General features: G+C 37.1%; 1 protein-coding gene and 1 long non-coding RNA gene across 15 annotated transcripts in view; both read right to left on the bottom strand.

The window, feature by feature from the left end:
- LOC115214900 (tensin-3) overlaps positions 1-26,738 on the bottom strand; it is a 930,040-nt gene that overhangs the window by 358,183 nt on the left and 545,119 nt on the right. The window lies entirely within an intron of this gene.
- On the bottom strand, positions 1,880-19,610 carry LOC118764661. The gene is made up of 3 exons (XR_005000479.1): positions 19,502-19,610; positions 2,912-2,917; positions 1,880-1,891 (listed from the first exon to the last, which is right to left on the bottom strand). It is a non-coding gene; the product is annotated as an uncharacterized LOC118764661 (long non-coding RNA).

Here is a 26,738-nt window from a genome sequence, read left to right as displayed (position 1 = left end):
CAACCATCACCATCACTACTACAACAATGATGACCATGACAATGACAACCACCACCACCATAATGACGATGACCACCACAACAACCACCAACACAATGATAACCATGACCACCACCACCACTATGAACATGATGACCACCACCAGCACCACCATCACCACCACCAGCACCACCATCACCACCACCAGCACAATGATGGCGACCATGATGACCCCCACCATCACCACGATGATGGTGACGACCACCACCGCTACTGCCACTGCTTCTTGACAACCAATGCTGATTTGTTTATATTCCCATAATTTAAGGGTCCAATAAAAGACACAAAGAGAATAAGTGGCAGACATAGAAAGAGAAATAAGTATTGGGGTCCATTTGTTTCACTGACGCCCTTCAAGGTGGTGCTCCAGCATGGCTGCATTCTGATGATTTAAACAAGTATAAGAAGATAAAAGATATGATGTGAAAGAGATTTGGCTGCTTTCCCTGTAGCAGATTGACGGATGACACAGTGGCCTCTTCATTGGGTTGGGGTTAATTGTGAATTATTCGAGGTCTGGGATGGAACAAATGATTTGGAACAGAATGGATAGTGGTGGTGGAGGTGGTTTGAGAGTAGGAAAGAGAGAAGGAAATAAGAAGAACAAGGGAGAGGGATGAGTGGGAGAAAAGTTTTAAAATTGTATTAAGAGTGAGTTGAGAGAAAGAGAGTGGGAAGAGAGAGAGAGAGAGAGAAAGTGTGTGTGTGTGAGAGAAAGAGAGAGAGAGAGGGAGAAAAACAGCTAGAGAGAGAGAGAAATAGAAAGGAGAGAGAGAGAGGAGAGAGACAAAAAGAGAGAAAGAGAGAGAGAGAGTGTGTGTGTGTATGTGTAGAAAGATATACTGACAAAGGCAGACAGAGACAGACAGATAGACAAAGACAGAGAGAGAGAGAGGGGGGAGAGAGGAGAAGGAGGGAAAGAGCGAGAGAGAAAGAGAGAGAGAAAGAGAGAGGAAGTGAAGGAGGAAGGAAAATGCAAAAATATGAAGGACAAGGTACCAGAAATGCTGTAAACAACTGCTTCTCCCACCACACATGTATGACATACAATATGCATTCAAATATATTTATTTAAATACACACACGTGCACTCATACACATGCACATAATTGGGAACTTGACATTTGGCTAAAACCCTCATGTTTTAAATGCTCAACCTCACCATTACCAAAAATTTATCCTGGCAAAAGCATATACTCAGCATAGCTATGACTACGTCCTAAAGCCAGATGAATTACCGCTAACCATTTTGCCAGCTCACCACCTTATTATATAATAATAATAATAATAATAATAATAATAATAATAATAATAATAATAATAAAATGCCTTGATGCAGTACCAGGCAGTGGCTCTCGGGGCTTCTGATCTTAACTGATTGGAAGTGTTATCATGTACATTGTTTTGTCTTGGTATAAAAGATGGGCTACAGCAGATATTCAGCTCAATACCACAGGTTTGCTGGTCAGTTGTTTGACCATAACCAGTTGAGCATGTCCCTTAGTGGCTGACAATATGTGCATCTCTGATCAGGAGCAGAAGTAGTGGGGGAGCATCATAGCCATGTGTTGAGAGGAATTCTTTGGGGTTTGAATAATTCACCTCTGAAAACATAGGTGGTTCGTTCAGTATCCTTAAACAATCCTTATTCAGGGACCTTTTGAGCGGTATGGGTTACTCGACCAGAAGAAAATTCTAACTGGGCTCCACATGCAAGGCCATGCGCTGTTTATCTTGATATGAGATCACCATGTCACGCACATATGGTTGTGATGCATGTGCCTAGTGTATCCCTATCAGACGGGTAGTCATGATGGGTATACTGAGCTTCGTATATTTTACCCCAGTGTCACTTTGATGGCATGTACTGCTCTTTCACTCAATAATAATAATAGTAGTAGTAGTAGTAGTAGCAGCAGCAGCAGCAGCAGTAGTAGTAGTAGTAGTAATAATAATAATAATAATAATAATAATAATAATCCTTTCTATTATAGGCACAAGGCCTGAAATTTAAGGGAGAGGGATAGTCGATTAAATTGGTCCCAGTATACAACTGGTACTTAATTTATCAACCCTGAAAGGATGAAAGACAAAGTTGACCTTGGAAGAATTTGAACTCAGAATGTAAAGACAGACAAAATACTGCTAAGCATTTCACCTGGCATGCTAACGATTCTGCCAGCTCGCTGCCTTAATAAATAAATAATAATAATAATAATATAATAATAATAATAATAATAATAATAATAATAATAACAATAATAACAACAACAGCTGTTTCTAATTTGCCAACAATGCCAGAATTTTTAGGAGAGGAGATTTATCAATGAACTCAATCCCCAATACTTTACTAGTAATTTATTTTATTGGCTTCAGAAAGATGAAAGGCAAAGTTGACTTTGACGAGAATTGAACTCAGAATATAAAGAACTGGAACAACTACAACAAGGTATTTGATTCTGCCATACTTTCAAACATTGGCTCAAGGCCTAAAATTTGGGGGAGGGCCTTTGTTGATTAAATCAACTTTAGCACTTGATTGTTACTTTATTTTATCAACCACGAAAGGATGAAAAGCAAAGTTAATCTCAGTGGGATTTCAACTCAAACATAAAAAAGGGTTGTAATGGACACTGCAAGGCATTTTATTTGAGACTATTGGTTCTGATTGAATGACAAGGCAAACATTCTCTGAGATATAGCAATCTATATAGACTGGGAGATCAATGTTAATCAGCCAGATATTATTGTCATGGAGTGGCAAGAGAAATACCCCGTAAAAAACATATTTCTTCCAATTGACAATAATGTACTGAAATTGAGAAATTATCTAAATATCAAGATCTAGAAAAAGAGATAATCACGTGGGGACTGAAAACTGAAACAATTTTATAACAATAAGTATCTTGGGAAAGATTAAAACAGACATAACCAAAAGTAAAAAAAAACCTAGGAATCATAAATAAATATAACATAAAAATTATCACCACAAGGTACTGTGTAATAAAAATAGAAAACCAAAATAAAGCCCTGCATGGATATAAGACATGCAGTGTTTTCACTGCACGATTGAGGGAAAGGAAACATTCAAATATATTACAGAATGATTCTTTCTAATTTTGGTACAAGGCTGGCAATTTTATGAGGAGTGGGGCTAATCAATTTCATTGACTCAAGTATGTGACGGGTACTTTATCTTATCGGCTCTGAAAAGATGAAAGGCAAAGTTGACCTTAGCGGAATTTGAATTGAAGAACATAAAGAGTCAAAAGAAATGAATACTGTAAAATAATGATGATGATGATAATAATAATAATAATAATAAATAATAATAATAATAATAATAATAATAATAATAATGATGATGATGATGATAATAATAATAACAATAATTTCTAACAAATGTGCAAGACCACAAATTTTCAGAAGAGAGACGTTGATGATTTTGTCATCCCTAGAACACGACAATTACATTTTTTCTTCTATTTATTTTTGCATTGGAAACATGAAAGACAAAGCCGACATCATTGGCATTTGATCTCAGAACACAAAGAGCCTAAACTAAATATTGCAAGGTATTCCAATTAGCAATGCATGAAATATAGTGGTTAAACACTTACTTTATATTTTCTTTGAGGGGTTTTTTTTTTTGTGTACTTTAAATGAGTGTGTGTGTTAACAAAATTTTTTTTTTTTTTCTGGAAAATGAAAGAATCCTTCACGATTGAGCACACTCACACAAACAAATCTCAAAGGTATTTAATCCATTCTATAAACTCCGATTACGAATCTTTTACTTGTGATGTACTGTTGCTGCATAAAACGTTGAGATGAAATGTTAAAGAAGTCCAATAACTGTAAATTTGTTCAGTACAAAACCAGAAATAATATTTATAATTGTATCCGTATATATATATCTATATCTATATATATAGATATATATATGTGTGTATATATATGTAATATATATATATATATAAGGTGATACTGGTTTTGCTGGTGTGTTAAGTTCTATAGTACTCAAATGTTAAAAGCTAAATGCATTTGGAAGTAAGGTGGAATTGTGAAGTATTGTGTTTCTGGAGTGTTATGAAATTATGCAGAGGTCTTGAGGTCTTTGGAAGCAACTGAACAGGCTGCTTGAACCACATACTTCAGCACAATGACAGAAATATGTGTGTAGATAAATAAGTAGAAAAATAGACAGGTAGATAATTAATAGAGGGTGAATGAGGGAAAAAATGTAGTGTGTACAAAAGAAATAGGGAGGAGTGAAGTAGTAGGAGTAAGAGTGAAGGGTGTGAATTTCAGACATAGAAAAGAATAATGTAGAAAGTGTGGAAACTGGGTGGGGCAGAATAACCTAAAGAAATTAAAGAAGAGGGACACAAAGAAAAAGAAAAAGATTGAGTGAAAAAATCAGTTTAATGACAAAAAAAGAAAAAGAGAGAGAGAGAGAGAGAGAGAGAGAGAGTAGGTGGAGAGATGGCCGCGGCTAGTTGACAAACTGAAAGCCTGGTTAGCTTGGCCAATAGAGGGAGGAAAAAAAGCAAACACACAACACAGGTAGTCAAGCAAGCTACTCTTTCACCTGACCTAATAAACAAACGGTAACACCTGAATCTCTCTCTCTCTTTCTTTCTATTTCCAGGGTTTCTCTTTCTCACTAAGCAGCCATGTGTGTGTGTGTGAAATAATTCCTTCCCATTCGCATTGGCAGGAGCAGTGTGTGGGTGAGATGGGGGTGGTATCCTTTAAATCAAGGCAACTACTGCCGTTTTTTCATGGGTGGTAGACCCTGATTTGATACAGTGGCTGGAGAGTGAGAGTAAAACACTTTTGGAACTGCTTAATGAAGCAGTGTAAGAAAAAGTCATAAAGTAATGTTATTAAAATAAAAAAAAGACAACAAAGTAATATTGGTAACAGTGGAAGAGTTAATAAAACGAAGGGGTTTGTGTTTTGGTTTTCAATATTTTCCAAGGGCCAATGGATGGATTAACAATAGATGTAGATGTATGTAGATGATATTTTCTTTTTCAGAATATCCTCTAGGGTGCCAGTAATCAAAGGAGAAGCCCTATCCTTGATATGAGAACAATATTCCATAGTGTAGAGTATATTAATCTATTGAAGAAGTGAACAGTGGCACAGGATGGACTCAAATTGCTTATAATAACGGGAGCCCTGATATGTGCAATGGTAGAGCCCTGATATGTGCAATCAACAGAGCCAATGGAAACTTTTCAAGTGAGAAAGGTTACTATGCATTTGGATTGAGACTGATTACAGTTCAAAGCCATGATCTGTAAACACCATTAGATTAACCTTTAAGCATTCAGATTATTCTGCCAAATGTAATGCTTATTTTATTCACATTGCTTTGAATTAATCATGCGTTATCTTGTAGCTTGAAGATTTTGATTATGTGATTGTTTATTTTAGAATGACATCGAAAGGTAGGTGTGAGAAGCTGCATCTGGTCAGCTTGAACCTAAAACAGAATATTTAGGCCAAATATGGTCAGTATCAAGCTACAACTTGCCTCCTAGATATGAACAGGTTTCCTATTTTTAGTTCCCATATATCTACTGCAACCCATTCGTTTATTGTTGTTGTTTACTCCCAGATCAGCCCTGGTTGAATAGACCAATGATCATAGCCATTCCTGCTGTGACCATTTCATTAGAGTTTTTTCTTCAGACATAGTACCTCAAACAATATTATCTAATGTGAATTTTCTATTTTTAGATTTCAGATAGAGTTTGCTGTTATTTCTAGCAGAAGAAATGATAATGCAGAGACCCTCTCACAGGCTTGCCCTATCCTGTTAATAATATAAGGTGTTGTCTAGTTTCTTGACATCAATAATCTATAAGGCTGGCTTTTCTTATTGTTATTCATATTAAGCAATGTTATTGACTGTCACAGTCTATGGTTCTTATCTTAAAACGTGATCTTTGTGCAATAAAGCGAGCATCAATAATTATAAGCACACACACACACATGCACGTGCACGTGTGTACAGATACATACCCACACATGCATGTGTCCACATTTAAACATACACACGCGATAGGAGTGGGCACAACCATAAAATCGTTAATGGTATTTCTGTAAGAAGAACTCGATGGAAAACCAAACACAAAAGTATAAACAAACTCTCTCTTGAAATACTTCAGAAGTTCTCCATTAAAACCAAAAAGAAAACAAAAAAAAATAAACAAAAAACAACAAAAAATCTCAGGAGAAAATTCTAGAGTTATGATTCTCAAAGAGGAAGTCGGTTATGGGTTTTTTGCTGATTCATTAAATGGTATTTTGTTATGAATGGAATAATTCCATAGAATGACATATTATTACAAACATTTAGCTGAAAAAAGAAAAGGCAGCAGGTGGGGGAGGGGGCATTCATTAGGAATTGTTTCTTGTACAAATCTGACATCACGGAAACGGCAGTTTTTTTGTTTTTAAAAATATTTTGAGGATAATTCCTCTGGACACGAAATGTTGATTGACTTCTTTAACCAATCTCTTCAGACTGATCTCCCCCCCCCCATCTATCCAGCATGATTACGCCATTCATGGTGTTGCTTTTCAGGCAGTCTTATGATTAGACCAGTCAGGTAAATGGAACTATTGATGATATTGATGATGATGATGATGATGGCAGCAATGACGGTGATGATGATGATGATGATGATGATAGTGGCAGTGATGGTGATGGCGTTGGTGTAGTGGTGGAGGTGCTGATGATGATGACGACGACGATGATGGCGACAGCGACCACGACAATACTGATGAGTTCACAGCTGCTTTGTTTGGTAATCTAATGATATTGTTCCTAGCTCATCCTGCTGTCAGCTCATCTCACTGTCAGCTCATCTTGATGTCAGCTCATCTCACTGTCAGCTCATCTCACTGTCAGCTCATCTTGCTCTCAGCTCATCTTGCTGTCAGCTCATCTCACTGTCAACTCATCTTGCTGTTAGGCGTAGGTGCCAGATCATCTGAGAATGTTAACTGCAATAACCATGAAGAAATACATCTACCATCTGCCTCCGTGCCATGAAACAAGAACTTGACATTACTCTGTAAAAATCCTCTTGTGATTTAGGGAGCATAAACAGTCACATTTTTTCTTTCTTTTATCTTTTGATATAATTCTTTAAAATCAAGGATAAAGAACAGAAAGCCTGGACAATATGGAAATAAAAGGCTTTATTATTTAAACTATTATTATTTGAACTATTCAAACTATTGTTATTTAAACTATTATTCAATAACTATTATTGTTATATTTCGGAATGGTCATTTTGCCAGTTTAGCCAATAAAAACACACGCACTATATATTTGGTGTTATTTTGCTTCAGTGTTATTTACTTTTTCATTTTTTACATTAATCTTAATCTTATTTCAGCTAAACTGGCAAAATGACCATTCCGAAATATAATAATATCTGTTTCAACACACGACTTCACATAAAAAATCTTGCACAACAAATATTTAAACGTATCAATAACTATTATTATCATTTAAATTACTATTTAAACTATTATTTAAACATTATTATTTAAACTATTAGTATTGAATCAAGAATTTTTTCTGCTTTGGAAAACATAAATCTATGCAATTATCTATTAAAATAATGATAGGAGTCACAGAATAAGGAGTCTTATTGTGACACCTGCTGGAAATTTTCTATGAATGTTAATTTTAATTTTTGGTTTTACATTATTCTTTTGTGGACCCCTCAAATAACACTCCCTGAATTCCAAGCCCCTTCATATTTGGATAATTTGAAAAATGATGGATATGCTTGATAAAGAAACAAATTATTGGTTTCAAAGTTTGGCTCAAGGCCAGCAATTTTAGAAGAGGGTCAAATATATAATATCGACCCCTGTGTCAGCTAGGACTTTATTTTATTAACTCTCAAAGAATGAAAGGCAAAGACGACCTCAGTGGAATTTGAACTCAGAACCAAAACAGCAACAGAAATAATGCTAAGTATTTTGTCCAATCTGCTAATGATTCTGCTAGAAGTGCATGATGGGAATGTAATATCAAACACAGGATAAGTTTGTAAGAACTGCTACTTCTTTGTGCAAGTGATTCAATACTAAGACAATAAGCTCTGGCATTCTTAACTCTAAACTCTACAATCATAATATTCTTCAAATCAATACGAATACTCATCCATCAAATGATACATCTTATTTCAAACTTAGTAGTATTTTACAGCCAGTGATGGAAACAGGTTTTAGGAAAAAGGGCTATTCAAAGCTCCACAAGACTGAGGTTGGGAAAGAATGAGTTAGATGCTTTGAGCTCCTTCATCTCGTGAGGCGAACATCACCTCTCTTCATTCCCTATAATTTCCATCACTGCCTGTGCCTACATACACTTTTCACAATTCATGGTAGCCATATTTATTCTAATATGAGCCACTGAATAAGGTTTCTGTATTTATTAATATGTTAGAAATAGCAGCTAAATCTCCCTTAAATCATACCCAGATGCCTAAAAAAATAAAGATATGTCATAACTCTTAATGGCTCAGTCATAACTAGTCATGAACCAATGAAATTATAAAATACAGTTCAACAGTTTATCTATCATACGACAATGGCGCTAAATAACTGCATAAGTGGTTCATTAGCTTACCATAGTGAACTTCTGTTTTCTTTGAGGATCGTTATTTGTGATAATGAAACCCATTATTCAGGAGATTCATTTTTCATCTAAGAGCTTTAGCAATCACGCTCTCTGTTTGATAACAATGAAGGAAAGATGATGGTAAGAGAAGAAACTGAATATGGCCATTCTTCATTGTATAAGTAATATAATGCAGTGAGAGATCGGAGACCCAATATGAAGACGAAGGTTGGGAGAGAACTGGATGTAGTTATTATATACACATCTCCATTACTACAACCATCATCATTTTTATATTCACTTTTCCATGCTTGTATGGTTTGGATGGATCCTCCCCAGCACAGCATTCGTTCACCAAAAAGTCATTCCTTATGTTCTTTTTGACCCTTTAACATTTAATCTGGCCAAATCTGGCCTAAATATCCTACCTGTTTTATGCTAAAACTGACCAGACCCAATCTCTCACATGTGCCCTACAAAGTCATTCTAGAAATATACAAACACACCATTGAAATCTTGAAGCTACAAGATACTCTTTTACTCTTTTACTTGTTTCAGTCATTTGACTGAGGCCATGCTGGAGCACTGCCTATTTCTAGTAAGATAGTCTGTGATTAATTCAAATCAATGTGAATAAATAAGCATTGCAGTAATCCCTCACCAAATTGTGGTTCACCTATCGTGCACTCAGTACATCATGGATTTTTCTGGCTAATTTATGTAAATTTATATCACAGACTCCTCAGTATATCGTGAGTTTCTTTGGCCAATAGGTATTTATATTTTTTAGATTTTAATTATTTCTATGGGAGGTTTTGGAACATAATGTCCGCAATAGTCGAAGGATTACTGTCGATATGACAAGGAAATCTGAATGCTAAAGGGTTAAGGTTTAGCCTCTTGAGATTAGTCTTCACCACTTTGCCCCTTGTTTTTCTTTGACTTCCTTATCCACATTTCCATCTGCTGTGACTGCTCGGCACCTCATTGTACAATGGATATCCACCATATGCATTGCATGCCCATACTAGCATAGTGTTCTATCTTACTCACTATATCCAGTTCCTCTTATATCCAGTTCTTATCTCAGTTCATATGTACTCTTTCATTCATGCACATAAACATAACACATTGGGTGGAGAATGCTCACCTCATTTCTTTCCAACCTTCACAAATATTCTGCAACGAAGCCTGCACTTTGTAAACAACGAAAATACCAATATACCAATATACATATATTTGTTTTTTGTTAAGACCACCCTCTTAATATATCAACACACACACACACACACACACATTCTCCCCCCCCCCACATACATACGTACAATCATATCTGTCTTTTGTTTTGTTCCAAGTACTCTCTTAGTATACCAATATACATCTGTCTTTTGTTTAGATTAACAAAAGACAAATATATATTGGTATACTAAGACGGTATTTCTAAACACAGACTTCATCAACTAATAAAGATTTGTAACAACTAATAAAGTTATTACTATTGTCACACCAACTTACCTATCTGTCTGTCTGTCCTACCACATATTTATTTATAGTCAACTTTTTAATATTCTGCGTATTAAATGTATTAAAACTAACTTACCTATCAGTCTGTCAGTCTCATGTTATAATTATTTCTACAAAGTCATTCAATGTGCTTTGTATTAAATATGTTAATACTAACTTACCATCTGCTTGTCCACTATCTCTCTGCCTCACTACGCATTTATTATAAGTTAGTTTGTTTTGTAATGCTCCAAATACTAAATATATTACGACAAAACTATCTGATTGTCTATTTAGGTAGCTAGCTATCTAACTCACCATATAGTTAGCTATTTATTGTTCCATGTATAAAATAGGTTAACACTAACTTATATAAGTATATCTCTTTCTCATGTGCTTCAATTGAAAATGGATAAAGTATGTCAATAAATAGATGCTAAACCCCTTAAGATAGTGCCCCAGCATGGCCGTAGTCCAATGACTGAATCAAGTGAAAGATAAAAGGACATACATACACACAGACACACATGTATTTATGTAAAGTAGATACATACAGACAGATATACACTCATACATGTATATGGATATATATATATATATACACGTAACATCATTATCCTCATCATTTTACGTTCCCTTTTCCAGGTTGGTACGACTAAATGAGTCATCACAGTTTTAATTTGGAGTCAGTGTCCCCACTACTACCTGGATGGATCAAGGACAATGCTCAATTCATTCATACAAGGTGGTATCAAAAAGTTCCCACACTAGCTCTGTAACACGCCAGCAGATGGCAGCACAGTTGTGTGCACAGTGAGAGCTGGCAGTTACCTTCATGAGGCAGTGGAGCCCTTCTGAGTAGACTTTTCTTATTTCTTGGATACTGCTTGGCAACTGCATGGGTCCACCTGTTGTCTGTTCTGCGAACCCTGTGGAATATCTGGCAGAGTGGAATTGTACTTTTGATATTCTGCAATCAACATTTTTAACTCTACCCCATTCTCAAATTGTTTCATTTTTGTACCCTCTCAAAACGATAGCTTAGATATATTTGTCTGTCTGTCTTTCTGTCTATATAGATTGAATGATAGATTAACAGACAGGCAAACAGATAGATAGATTGATAGATAGATAGATAGATATATAGATAGATAGATAGATAGATAGATAGAGAGAGAGAGAGAGAGAGAGAGAGAGAGAGAGAGAGAGAGAGAGAGAGAGAGAGAGAGAGAGAGAGAGAGATACAGCTTCAGATTTATGGAGCAATTAGAAGATAAGATTTCACAATGTTCATGCTATTCTTAGAGGAAAAAGCATTAGCAATGAATTAATTACAAACAGAGATTAAAAACAGTTCATTCTTTGAATTTTTACAAGGATTTTATTTCAAAGATTTAAGACTCCCACCACTCAATACGATACAATGACATCATTACGAAGGAATATCCTGCATAAAGCATTTCATATTTACATTTCCCCAACCCTTCCTTCCTTCCTGCAAAAGAAATAAATGAACCTGGAACATGGTCAAGTTTCTTCAATCACTCTCTCTCAGACTATTTGTGGCATGTCGCACTGACCGTTCTCTTTACACCCACCACCATCACCACTGCCACCGCCACTCCTGCCACCACCACCACCACCACTACCACCACCACTTCCACCTTCACCACCACCGTTACCACCATTGATCTACTAAAAGCCACAAGTTTCAAAGAAACGTCATAGAGTTCACTTATTTCCTCTTTTGCGCTCACCATTTACGGACATCTAAAGTGGTCTTGGCATTTATGATATTTCCTATACGTACATATAATATACATACATACATACATACATACATACATACATATATATATATAAACATACATATATGTGTGTGTGTGTGTGTATATATCTATAAACATACATATCTGTGTGTGTATATATATATATATATAAACATACATATATGTGTGTGTGTATATATATAAACATACATATCTGTGTGTGTATATATATATATATAAACATACATATCTGTGGGTATATATATATATATATATATATATATATATACACACATGCCATGCACCTTCATACACACACACACACACACATGTGCACGCACATACACACACACACACACACACTCATATATGTAACTACCTACATCCACTCAGTTATTGTCTCTGATGCCAAGAGTTTTTTCCTTCTGCTGTCCATATCCTACCGAAACTGAGTTCCTTTGGCATTGACAGTCGACAAAGAAGAGTGGTGAAGCTGTTGGTCAACTGCGTGGGACACACGTCACCCTTTCCTGGACAGACATAATCACCGTCCCGTAGACAGTTACTTCTTCAAGAAATTGTCAGCACTTCAGTTTAAACACATAATCATCATCATCATCATCCTCATCATCCTCATCATCAATGGCTGCCACGGCTGCTGCCGCTACCTCTGATGCTTCCACTGCCACCACCTATACTGCCACCGCCACTACCTATACTGCTTTTGCCGCTGCTTGTGCTGCTGATGCTGCAAGTGTTATCGCCGCTGCTGCCACTGCTGCTGCTGTCAGCACGACTGCCATTCCTGCTGCACCTGTTGCTGCCAACATTGCCACAACCAGCACCAGCAGCACCACTACCACCAGCAGCACCACTACCACCAGCAGCACCACTACCACCAGCAGCACCACTACCACCAGCAGCACCACTACCACCAGCAGCACCACTACCACCAGCAGCACCACTACCACCAGCAGCACCACTACCACCAGCAGTAAATGTGTGTATATATGTGTGTGTGTATCTAGTGTACACATATATATGTGTGCTTAAGTGTGTATATACACATATGCAAGTATTTACATATAGGTGTGTATATATATATATATTATATATATATATATATATATATATATATATATATATATATATATATATATATATACACATATGTATAATATATATATATATATACACACACACTCACACACACATAGTATATGTACATTCACACATACAAATATATGTATACACCACACACCCACACATGTATACACACATTCACATACAAGATATAGTGTATCAGGCTTTTCTTTCGCTCCCCTAACTTTCCATTCCTATCGTTTCTCTGGTTGCTCGCACTTTTCTAATAAGACCTCTTCTCAGTTTCATACTCTTGCTCCTTTTTCATGTCAGCCTTACAAGTGCTTGTCACACTGGCAAAGGTGATACACACATACCTCCCACACACACACACACATATACACAGACACATACTCTCATGCACATACACACACACACATGTGCAAGTATATATTTGTGTTGGAATTATTATTACTTCTTGCTTAATGACTTCCTATGTCATCTCATCTGAACGGCTCAGCATTCTGAGGTCGTTCTTCAGTACTTCATCCCATGTCTTCCTGGGTCACCCACTTCCATGTGTTCCTTCTTCTTTATAGAGCTGTCAGCATCCATCCACATCACATGACCAAACCAGCACAGTCTCCTCTTTTGCACACTGCATCTAATTCCCCTTATACCTAATTTCGCTCTCAATACACTCTGACAAACATGTACCCTTGATGCATACTAGCCTTGTCCCTCTCTAACCTTTGCATATCCTCTGCATTTAAGGCCCACATGTCACTACCATGTAGAATTGCTGATTGTATACATGCATCATTACAATCTGCCTTTCACTCAGAGAGAGAAACTTTACGTAGCCAACAGATTTAGTAGAAGCTCTCTGAATTTCCTCCATCCTATTCTTATTCTAGTTATCACACTGTCTGTGCATTCTCCCCCACTATTAATATCTCTCCTAGGTAACAGAAATTATCTGCTACCCCTAGGGGGTAGTAGATAAGTGACAGAATCAATTTCCTGAGTCTCTGTAGTTTTTATGGGTCCTGTGCATCTTCCACATAATATATACAGGCATGGCTGTGTGGTAAGAAGCTTCCTTCCCAACCACATGGTTTCAAGTTCAGTCCCACTGTGTGGTACTTTGGGCAAGTGTCTTCTACAATAGCCTTGGTGTGACCAAAGCCCTGTGAGTGGATTTGGTAAGAAGCTTGTCATATATCATCATCATCATCATCATCGTTTAGCGTCCGCTTTCCATGCTGGCATGGGTTGGATGGTTCAACTGGGGTCTGGCAAGCCCGAAGGCTGCACCAGGCCAGTCAGATCTGGCAGTGTTTCTACAGCTGGATGCCCTTCCTAACGCCAACCACTCCGAGAGTGTAGTGGGTGATTTTATGTGCCACCGACACAGGTGCCAGACGAGGCTGGCAGACGGCCACGCTCGGATGGTGTTTTTTATGTGCCACCAACACAGGTGCCAGACGAGGCTTGCAGACGGCCACGCTCGGATGGTGTTTTTTATGTGCCACCGACACAGGTGCCAGACGAGGCTGGCAGACGATATATATATATATATATATATATATATATATATATATATATACTCTCTTTTTACTTGTTTCAGTCATTTGACTGCGGCCATGCTGGAGCACCGCCTTTAGTTGAGCAAATCGACCCCAGGACTTATTCTTTGTAAGCCCAGTACTTATTCTATCGGTCTCTTTTGCCGATATGTATATATATATATATATATCATCATCATCATCGTTTAACGTCCGTTTTCCATGCTAGCATGGGTTGGATGGTTCGACTGGGATCTGGGAAGCCGGGAGGCTGCACCAGACTCCAGTCTGATCAGGCAGTGTTTCTACAGCTGGATGCCCTTCCTAACGCCAACCACTCCGTGACTGTAGTGGGTGTGTTTTACGTGCCACCGGTACAGGGGCCAGAGGAGGCTGGCAAATGGCCATGATCGGTTGGTGCTTTTACGCGTCACTGACATGGACGCCAGTCAGGTGGCACTGGCATCTGCCACATTTGGACGGTGCTTTTTACGTGTCACTGGCACAGGTATCTTAACTACAATTTCCATTTGATTTTCATTTTGATGTTGGTGTTAACGTACTTGACTCAATATACAAATATATATATATATATATATATATATACATATATATATGTATATATATATATATATATGAATGTATGTATGTATGTATACATCTATGTATGTGTGTCTTTGTATCTGCATTTCTCCCCACCACTGCTTGATAACTGGTGTTGGTGTGTTTACATCCCTGTAACTTAGCAGTTCAGCAAAAGAGACCATTAGAATAAGTAGTAGGCTTAAGAAATCAGTCCTGGGGTCGATTTGTTTGACTAAAACCCTTCAAGGCAGTGCTCCAGCTTGGCCACAGTCAAATGACTGAAACAAGTAAAAGAGCAAAAGAATATATATATATATAGTTAGTTTGAGGAAGTCATATCCTCATTAGGGATTATATAATCTAAGGTATTCCACTGGTTTAATCTCTATCATATAATGCGGAAGTCATTGGTGATTGGGATTATTGAAATTTTCAGTGTTGGGGGAAAACAAATGCTTCAAAATTCCCATCAACTAGAAGAAAGACTGAAACATGAGTGTGGGTCCTTTTTTGATTTTATTTCTTGAGCTTTCAACTTGTAATTTCTTTGTACTGTTATGTTTTTAAAAAATGTCATCTTTTTGTAACATACAAATAAATTATTAATTACATCCATTTATTCTCTGTTTTCTTCATCTTGTTATATATATATATATATATATATATATATATACATTTGTATATATATATACATATGTATATATATATATATACATAACGGGAAACTTTACGAAAATAAACAAAAGACGAAGGCAGGTGGAGTACAAATAAACAATTGTATTAGTATGGCGCTCAGGAATAGAAATAAAACAAGTCTTTTACGTTTCGAGCCTACGCTCTTCGACAGAAAGATACACAGAAAAGAAACACGGAGAGAAACAAGGAGAGAAAAAAAATGCGTACAGGAGCTAACGATTCAACATGGCGGTCTGATTTCGGCTAGAAGTCAGAGATCAGACGTTAGACGCAAGAGGGATAGTAGGGGAGATAACAGGGTCAAATGACCTCGCCCCAACATAAGGGTGCGTGTGTGTATGAGAGAGTATGTATGTGCGTATGAAAGGTCTGGACGTGTGTATGTATGTATGATGTGATGTGTAATGTCGTATGGTGTAGTGTAGTGTGGTGTGATGTGGGGAGGTGGGGAAAGCCCATATATATACAGTATATACATATATACACAGAGGTATAGATATTTAAAAAAATTTCACTTGGCTGATATAATTGGATTTATTTCCCTTGCCTATAGTTTTAGATTTTAAAGAACCATAGAGGAAGTTTTTGCTTATTAATTGCATAGATAACCTTGGTTAACCAAAGCTTTTTAAACCAGTATATTATATTGAAGATCCAGCCGAATGTACATTTATGCTGCAAAATACTCTTTTTGCGGTACTTTAATACAATCCCTGAAACCCTCACAGTCAGTGAATATGACACAAAGGGTGTGTCTAATGGCCACAGCAACTGGCTATAAGTCCACTCATGTGGAAAACAAGACGTAATGCTGCTTGTTTTCTGAGAACAGAAGGTAACATCTTGTTAGCAAGGTAACAAAATCTCTCATCGGTGCTCATGCACCTGGCTTTTTGACTGTTTTTTTATGCATTGAATTGTTGTTGTTGTTAATGGTTGTGGTTGTTATCTAAGCTAGTGTTATTGAAGTTGGTGGTGGTTATATAACTGTAGCTGTTGTTGTTGTTATTGTAAGTTGTTGTTGTAGTTGTTTTGTTAGTGTTTTGCAGCTCCACTTGTTATTGGGGTTTTGCTATTTTGCTATTCATGTTGCCATTTCTAGCAGCTCAAACAACAATATGAGGCATTCTGTCAATATTATTGTTAGAGTAGTTTTAAATGATGTTATTGTTGTGATAGTTACTGTTGTTGCTATACATAATATTCTTATTCAATGTTGTTTGTTATATTTACACCATTTATCTAATTTTGTTACTTACTTTTGTTTTTATGTATATCCTCACCTATGGACATGAATGTTGGATAATGACCAAAAGAAAGAGTACAACTGTGAATACAAGTGGTCAAAATGGGGTACCTCTAAAGAGGTGATTCTCAAAAGGGGTCCATCTGTCCCCTGAGGGTTCATATAAAATTTTTAGGGATCCATGCAAGCAAAATAGTAAATTGAGGACCCACAATGGTATTTTAAGGGACTATGAAAAATTTTGCTTTAAATGTATTTCTTGCTAGAAACAGCTAGATTTCTTTCCCTAACTTTTACAACCTGTACACAAGTTAATGTGTGAAAAACAAAATGGCAATTTTGAAAGAAGTATCTATAAATTTAGTTTTTAAGCACTGAATGGCGATGGGGGTCCACCAAAATGGAATAGTAATCGAAGGAAGGGTCCATCGATAAAAAATGATTGAAAACCACTGCTCCAATGGATCCTTGGAGTAATGTTGACAGGGTGTGCAGTTTGGAAATCAGGGAGTCTTTCCAGGTTAAGCCACTACTTCTATGCTTTGAGATATCACAGCCCTGATACTAGAAACATGCCAGGAAAGAACAAAAGCAAAACTGATTTGTCAAGTTGGTCCAATTGATAGGAGACCAAGAGGTAGACCAAGAGTAAGATGGTGGGACAGTATCCATAGTCACAGTTATTTCCTTGCTTTGATATTTGATTGTAGAAGGATCTGTGGTTGTTATATCTTCCTATGAATGGATTCATTTATGTCATCAAACTCTTATAAACTTGTATCATTTGATATGCGCAGTATTTAAATATTGTACTTTTTACGTTGGCACATAAAAAGCACGATTCAAGCATGATCGTTACCAGTGTTGCCTTACTGGCACTTGTGCTGGTGACACGTGAAAAACATTTGAGCAAGGTCATTGCCAGTGCCACTGGACTGGCTCCTGTGCAGGTGGCACGTAAAAAACATCATTTGAGCATTGCCATTGCCAGTACCCCCTGACTGGCCCTCGTACCTGTGGCACATTAAAATAACCACTACACTCTCAGAGTGGTTGGCATTAGGAAGCGCATCCAGCTGTAGAAACTCTGCCATCTCAGAGCCTGGTGCAGCCATCTGGTTCGCCAGTCCTCAGTCAAATCGTCCAACCCATGCTAGCATGGAAAGCGGACTTTAAACGATGATGATGATGATGATGATGATGATGATTAAATATTTAATATTTAAATGTGTGTGTGTGTGTGTGTGTGTGTGTTTATATATATGTATTTATAAATACACATGTGCTGACTTGAGCACACAAACATAAACAAGTTAGAAATACAACTATATCAGTAACAGTTGAAAAAGGAATAAAAAAGAAGTTAAGTAAACAGAGATAACCTAAATGTAGGAGATTTTTCAGATTCCTGAAGATAAGTGTGCCATGACCATTAGGCGAGAGAGAGAGAGAGAGAGAGAGAGACAGAGAGAGAGAGCAAGAGAGAGCAAGAGAGAGAAATGGAAATGTGTGGAAAATTAAGTCCAGAATAATAATATATATGTAAAATTAAGTAATTATGTATATGTGTGTATATATATATATATATATATATATATATATACATATATGTATATAACACATTAACAATTACATAGGGATATAATGATATTTTGTATAAATAATAAAAATACACACACACACACACACACACACACACACACATATATACATCTATGTAAATGTTAATTTGTCACATAGAAATGTCAAACAAACAGAGTTAATTAGTTGGTGCTAAGTAATCAGAGGTTTTTGTTAATGGATGGTCAGTCTAATTGACTTCAGAGGAATGAAAATTGGAAGCCTTTTGACATCCTCAAGAGCATGAGAGGAATCACAAACCTGAAGGAATACCATTTTTTGTGCGTGTGTGGGTATTTACACATGCGACCGAGACCTTTGGTGATATAAAGGAGCACTCCGTCGGTTACGACGATGAGGGTCCCAGCTGATACAATCAACGGAACAGCTTGCTCGTGGAATTAACATGCAAGTGGCTGAGCAATCCACAGACCCATGTACCCTTAACGTAGTTCTCAGGGAGATTCAGCGTGACACAGAGTATGGCAAGGCTGGCCCTTTGAATTACTGGTACAACTCATTTTTGCCAGCTGAGTGGACTGGAGCAACGTGAAATAAAGTGTCTTGCTCAAGGACACAACGCATCGCCGGGAATCGAACTCACGACCTTACGATCATCAGTCGAATGCCCTAACCACTAAGCCACGCATCTTTGGTGATATACTGTGCTTGAGAAAACTCATTAAGCCAAGTGAAATTGTAGTCATGACCAATACTGGTGGTGTCAGGTAACTGGCGCCCATGGCAGTGGTATGTAAAAGTACCGATTACATTCTTGGAGTGGTTGGCGTTAGGAAGGACAGCCTGCTGTAACAACTATGCCAAATGAGACTGGAACTTGGTGCAGCTCTCCGGCTTACCAGTTCCAGTCAAACTGTCAAACCCATGCCAGCATGGAAAGTAGATGCTAAATGATGACAATGATGATGATGACGACGACGATACATGTGTGTGTGTGTGTGTACATATATATACATACATATATATATAATATATATATATATAATTTTAAATTAGTAATAGAAGGTAAAATTTATTAATCAAATTAATTAAATAATTAATTAACAATTTTACCAAGTAGATCAGTACGTTAAAATAACCTTTATAGGTAAAATTATCCACATAATTATAATTAGGGTTCAACTAAATGCTTCACCACAGACCGAAATTAGAAATAGGAGTTAAAATTTCCTTTTCTGCTCTTTAAGAATCTCCATGACGGTACACATACTTTTTTATGAAGGCAAAGAGAAAAAACAATGAATCAACATGACCAGGATTAATTATATATATATATGTTAATTATATATATATATATATATATATATATATATATATATATCCAGCCTCAGATACCTCCATGTCTAACTTGAGCTAGCAGAGAAAAACTGACATTAAATAAGTGAACAAGCACCACACAGTTTATATTGTAATATAGCCTTTCCAATGAGAATAACAGGAATAAGTAAATCAGATATGACTGGGAATAGAACCTACGTCTCAGGCTCAGTTTACCAATATTACTTTATATACCACACCCTACATAATTTATAGTGTAGTATATTTTATTCGCATTGCCAAAGTTTAGGTCATTTTTTCAATATATTTGGTAAATAAATCTTTTTATTTCCCCAAGGCCTTCTCAAATTTTTTTGCATAAACTTGTATTGTTAGAGAAAAAACACAAACAATTTTGCAAGACTAGACAGATATTGCAGTGAGGTCCTGGAGTTCAAAATATTTGGACATACAACTGACTACTCTGGCATAGGTGATAAAATCCACCTCCTTATTTTTTTGTTAAGTTCCAACCCTCCATTCTGGTGTTGAATAATGAAGTTCTATCACAAAAAATTTTTGAAAGCAGTTCCACAGTTTCTTGGAAACCAATCTCACTCGACTTCTTCGGCAGAAGTGAAGTTACAGTAGTGCTCATGTTCAGCAGGAGTAAAAGCCTGACTTTCTGCTCCTCTGACCATGACTTGCACTCTTCGTTAAAAATTTCCTTGTATCTTCTATAACATGCAGGAAATGTGATACCCTCCTCCGGATTATATGTAAATTCAGAAATTACGTTAGCCATGCCTCCTGGCATAAACAAGATTACTGGACTTTTGGACTTTGCCAACAGCAACACAATTAATTGTTGTTGTTGTTGTAGTAGTATTTGGTTTTGTGACTCCTGTAGTTATTCCTGTTGCTTCTCTTGGAGCTGTACTCCTGCAGCTAATAGGTTTTCCATGACGCAGAAATGGTCAGATAACCAATGTGAGTTTCGAATGATCCTTGTCGCCAGATGTTATACCTTTATGGATAAACGAATACACTGCAACAGTGTAATAGCAATATTATTGAAACGAACGGCAGTAACCACATGGAATGTAACAACAATCTTTTAAGAACCAACAAGCCAACATGCTGACTCGAACTTTAGATTTTGAACTCCAACTTTAAACTACCAACACACAACCTGTAGAACTAGCACTAACTTTCTCACTCACTCAGACCGCTACTATTTATATGTAGTGGTCCAGTCCATTCTTGCCAGGGGGGGGGGCATTGTACCCTCAAACAACACATACATACACACACACATATACAGCTGAAGATCAGTGAAAAAGAGAATATCTAAGCTGAACTATTGAGAAATCTGCAGTTATTCTATCCAGATTACAAGTTCAGGTCTATACCTGTAATTATTGGGGTCCTGGGATATGTAACACACTATCTAAATACCAATCTAGAGAAATTAGGCTTCTGAAAACCAGAAAGGAGAAAGCTAATTCAAAGACTAGAGATCCAAGCCATCATTGGAACTGTAAAAATCTGTAAAACTTTCCAGAAGTTTATCATTTAAATATATATGAGCATGTCTAGATATGCAACTATATGCATCAGAAGACATACATAAAACAAAGCATACAAATCTGCACACATACATAGATACATAGATACATACATACAAACAAAAATACTCTGTTGTTGATGTTGAAATTCCAATGAAGGCGCCTTGGATCTGGGTTAGAATCCAGTTCTTTCTCTATTACTCTTTTACTCTTTTACTTGTTTCAGTCATTTGACTATGGCCATGCTGGAGCACTGCCTTTAGTCGAGCAAATCGACCCCAGGACTTATTCTTTGTAAGCCTAGTACTTATTCTATCAGTCTCTTTTGCCAAACCGCTAAGTTACGGGGTCATAAACACACCAGCATCAGGTGTCAAGTGATGTTGGGGGGGACAAACACAGACACACAAACATATACACACACATATACATATATATATATATATATATATATATATATATATATACACATATATACGACGGGCTTCTTTCAGTTTCCGTCTACCAAATCCACTCACAAGGCTCTGGTCGGCCTGAGGCTATAATAGAAGACACTTGCCCAAGGAGCCATGCAGTGGGACTGAACCTGGAACCACGTGGCTGGTAAGCAAGCTACTTACCACACAGCAACTCCTACGTCTATTGGCAAAAAATCTTGAATTAAAGCTGAACAATGGCATACATACATACATACGTACCTACATACATACATACGTACCTACATACATGTATTGAATCACGTAACGCCATAAACATAGATTTGTTTATTGTTGTTTCTTTTGATATCTTCTGTTCAATGTCTTCATACCGGGACGTCCTTCCTAAAGTTACCCACTCAACTAAAGCAAGTTGTGTACTGTTAGGTGTTGTTGCTCAAAGGTGTCACACAGTGACAATGGTGACTTCTTGATACAGACACAATCTCATTCATTTCAGAAGAAAGCATTATTTGTATATCCAGCCCCCGTAAGTCACTGGATTTATTATTTCAGAGATCCAATTAGGATGAGAAGCAAGATTAAATATGGTAGGATATGAAATCAAAACGTGAACAATGCTCCAGTGATTCTACAGCAGTAGGTGTCAATACATACAAACATACATACAACTACTACTACTACTACTACTACTACTACCACCACCACCACCACCACCATACCACCACTACTACTACTACCACCACCACCACCACCACCACCACCACCACCACCACTACTACTACTACTACTACTACTACTACTACTACCATCACCAGCACCACCACCACCACCACCACTTTTCATGTGAAATAGAGCATTTTCCTGATGAATGTGATTTAAATGAATGTTTCTTTCTATGGTAAAACCTTTACATGAATCATTCTCTCCTCAAAAATGCTCTGTTTAACATAAAACTATTAATAGTTGTCAACTATATTATCATAAATATGTTGGCTCTATATGTATGCAGAACTCGCATATTTTTCATAGAGTCACCTGGTAGACGATTAACATGAAGGAGATAATTGTTTCTTCATTTTGAATTTGAAATTAAGGAATACAGAAAGAAATGTAATGAAAATACATGTTTAATGTTTATTCTTTTTAAGTTGTTAAATGATTCTCAAAATTTCTAGTCAGTGGCAACTATACTCAGAACTATTTCATTCTTTTTTGAAATCATCTGCATGACATAATCCAAAGTAAGCAGATTAAACATTTTTTATGAAGGTAGGCATTTCCTATGGACAGAGAACAATTACAGTCACAAAGAGATTCATCGAATGTGTGTTTTCTTTTCTTTTTCTTCATACATTACTATATATCATTTGCTTTTACTTCAATTTTTCCAACCTAGCATGGGTTTGATGAATATGTATTATTGAATTATGATTTTGCTGTTGGATGCCTTTCCAATTGTCAACTCTTACTTGTTTTTCAAGTGAGTAATTTATTGTCTGGGGAATGACGGTAAACTTCACTGTTTGTAACTCAGTGGCTTTTCCTGCAAAGCATGCAAAAAGGGAAAAATTCCCACATACACACATGACAGGTTTTGTATAGTTTTCTTCTACTAAATTGACTTGCAAGGCGTTGATCAACGCAGGGCTACAGTAGAAGACACTTGAACAAAGTGCTAAGCAGTGGAATTGAACCTGAAACACATGGTAAAGAAGATTGCTTCAGAACCACATAGCTTGGAATTCAGTCCCATTGCTTGGACACTGTCAGTCACTGTCTTCTACAATAGCTGTGGAGTGATCAACTCCTTCTGTGTCAAATTGGCAGATGGAAATTAGAAGAAACTTGTGTATGTGCATGTGTGTGTATATACGTATGCATATGTATATGTGAATGTGAGTGTGTGTGTGAGTGCATGCATGCATGTGCATGATTGGGTGTATGTTGCTCTTCATGTTGACTTGTGAACAAATTATAAACAAATGCTACACCATTCACACAAACAGAGCCATTTGTTTGCAGCCCTCTGTAAAAGTATGTTCAGGCTATTTGTTCTTTGAAGGACAGGAGTAAGTAAATATTGCCTTGCTTGGAAGCAGTTGGTGTGAGGAAGGGCACCTGACCATAGAAAATTCTTTTCTACTCTAGGCACAAGGCCTGAAATTTTGGGAGAGGAGGGGCTAGTTGATTAGATTGACCTCAGTACGTAACTGGTACTTAATTTATCGACCCCGAAAGGATGAAGGGCAAAGTTGACCTAGGCGAAATTTGAACTCAGAATATAAAGATAGACGAAATACCACTAAGCATTTCACCTGGCATGCCAACATTTCTGCCCTTTTCACAGTTGATAATATCAAAATCAAACATCTCTTATTCCCCATAATCCAATCACAGATACAACATCATACTATATCATTGATAATCTATGGTATCAGTAGGAATATCAATGGAATGTTATGGTGCATAGCACATTGGGCAAGTGTCTTCTGCTGTAGCCCTGGACTAACCAATGCTTTGCAAGTGAATTTGATAGATAGAAACTGTGGAATCCTGTAGTATATGTGTGTGTATGTATGTATACTGTATGTATGTGTGTGATGTCTTGATTTGTGTGTGACAAAGATTTAAACGAGGGAGGGTTGTGCAATGTCATCTGCCTCACTCTCTTGCCCCTTCCTATCTCGGTGGAATTTGAACTGAGAACGTAAACACAGATGAAATACTGCTAAGCATTTCATCCAGTGTGCTAACATTTGTGCCAGCTCGCCACCTTATAGCCATAGAAAATTCTGCCTCAACAAAGTCTCACGTGACCCATGCAAGCATGGAAAACAAGACAGTAATGTGATGATGATGATGATGATGATGATTATGATGATGATTATGATGATGAAAGCTGAAAAATTTCATTCAACTGAGATTATTCTTGTTATAGCCAAAGCCATCAGTTGCAAGTAAGAATTACTTGGGTAACATAGGTACCATGCTTTTACTGATAGTATTAATTGTTTATGTAGTTGTTAGCAGACATGGACACCTTCTTGACCACTCACTCTTTGACCAGTGGATATTGAGTATGTGTTGATGTGGCTGCACCAGCAAACACTAGCCTGGTACTAGGTTGGTACTAAATTTTAACTGAGTAGGCTGGAACACTGTGAAATGAAGTGCCTTGCTCAAGGACACAGTGTTGCTCAATCCTGGAATCAAACACATGACTTTTTGGTTGTAAGCTCAACACCTCAACCACTAAGCTTCACACACACACATACATGCACACACATGCACACACACGCATGCACACATGCTCGTATACACTCACACGCATACACACAAACACACACATGCACACATACACATGTAAATACGCAGGCACACATGTACAGACTCCATACTTGCACACACATATCTTTATAAGAATAGGTAGATAGCTAAATAGATAGCTAGAGAGACAGACAGACAGATAAATAAATAGATAAAGAGAGAGAGGGAGAGAGAGAGAGAGAGAGAGAGAGAGAGCAAGAAATAAAGAGACAAATAAATAGACAGACAGACAGAAAGACATGTACATGGAAAACCTAGGACAGTATTGTTACTCCCCCACCATAAATATGGTAATAAGTCCTTTTTGATTATGTAAGATTATTCTGACAAATTCAAAGATGATGAAAAATATATGTTCAGCTCTATTTTCTTCCAATAGTCTTTAAATCCAAGCACACAGTAGCAGCCATCAGACATCACACATTAGTCTCAGGTGAATGCCTCTGAAAAGCTTCTTGAAGTACTTATTAAGTGTCAGTTGAATAGCAGTTGAATAACAGTTGAGTAGCAGCGGAATAACAGTTGTGTGGTAGTTAGTTGGACTATAGCTAAATGGTAATTGGAAACGGAAGTTGTATTCACCACACTAAGTCTTTTATGTGTTTCTTTGACTGTTTTTGGCTTAAAAGAAGCCTCTTTCTCCCAACATGTGCTGTTTGTCACCTCCACTCCAGTTTCTTCATCTGTGTGTATGTGTGTGTGTTTGGAAGGAGAGGAGGTGCCTCCCTCTTGTGTTTTAGATGTGAGGAAACAAAAAAAGACTTGTCTGCTAGGTTAGTGTTGGCTGGTGGTTTCTTAGGTGGTTTCTTAGGTGGTTTACCGAAGGTAGTAACTAATAAAAAATAATGTGTATGTGTGTGAAGAGAAGGAGGAGGGGAAGAAGAGAAAGTTAATGAAGGGTTTTAACTGAGAAGCTTGAAATGGTAACAGCAGTTGTATTGTGTGTTTGGGTGTGTCTAGTGGTTGTAGTGTTCATGAATGGGGTGGTAGTGTTTGTTGTTTTTTAACCCCAGAATCAGCTCTGATACAGTAACCCTATGATTAAAGACATTCCGACCATGATCATCCCTTTGTTTCCAGGTATTGTGTACCCATGCTGTATTATTCACTATGCCTTTTATTTTTCTTTAAGATGTAATTTGAGGGTGTTTTAGCTACTGCTTACAGGTTCAGAAACCATGTCAAGGTTCCATCATTTACTCATGGGGTGGTGTAGGTCTAAATATAAATCTGTTGCACATTGTCAATAAATAAAGGGTTCTAAAGCGTTTGTTTTACCCAGAGACTTACAATGCTGTGGTGTGTTCATGTCAGGGTTGAATGTGTTGGTGACTGAGACAATCATGGCTGCTGTGGT

This window comes from Octopus sinensis, linkage group LG8 (assembly GCF_006345805.1).
Source record: "Octopus sinensis linkage group LG8, ASM634580v1, whole genome shotgun sequence".
NCBI lineage: Eukaryota > Metazoa > Mollusca > Cephalopoda > Octopoda > Octopodidae > Octopus > Octopus sinensis.
This window is presented reverse-complemented; position numbering and strand designations above follow the sequence as displayed.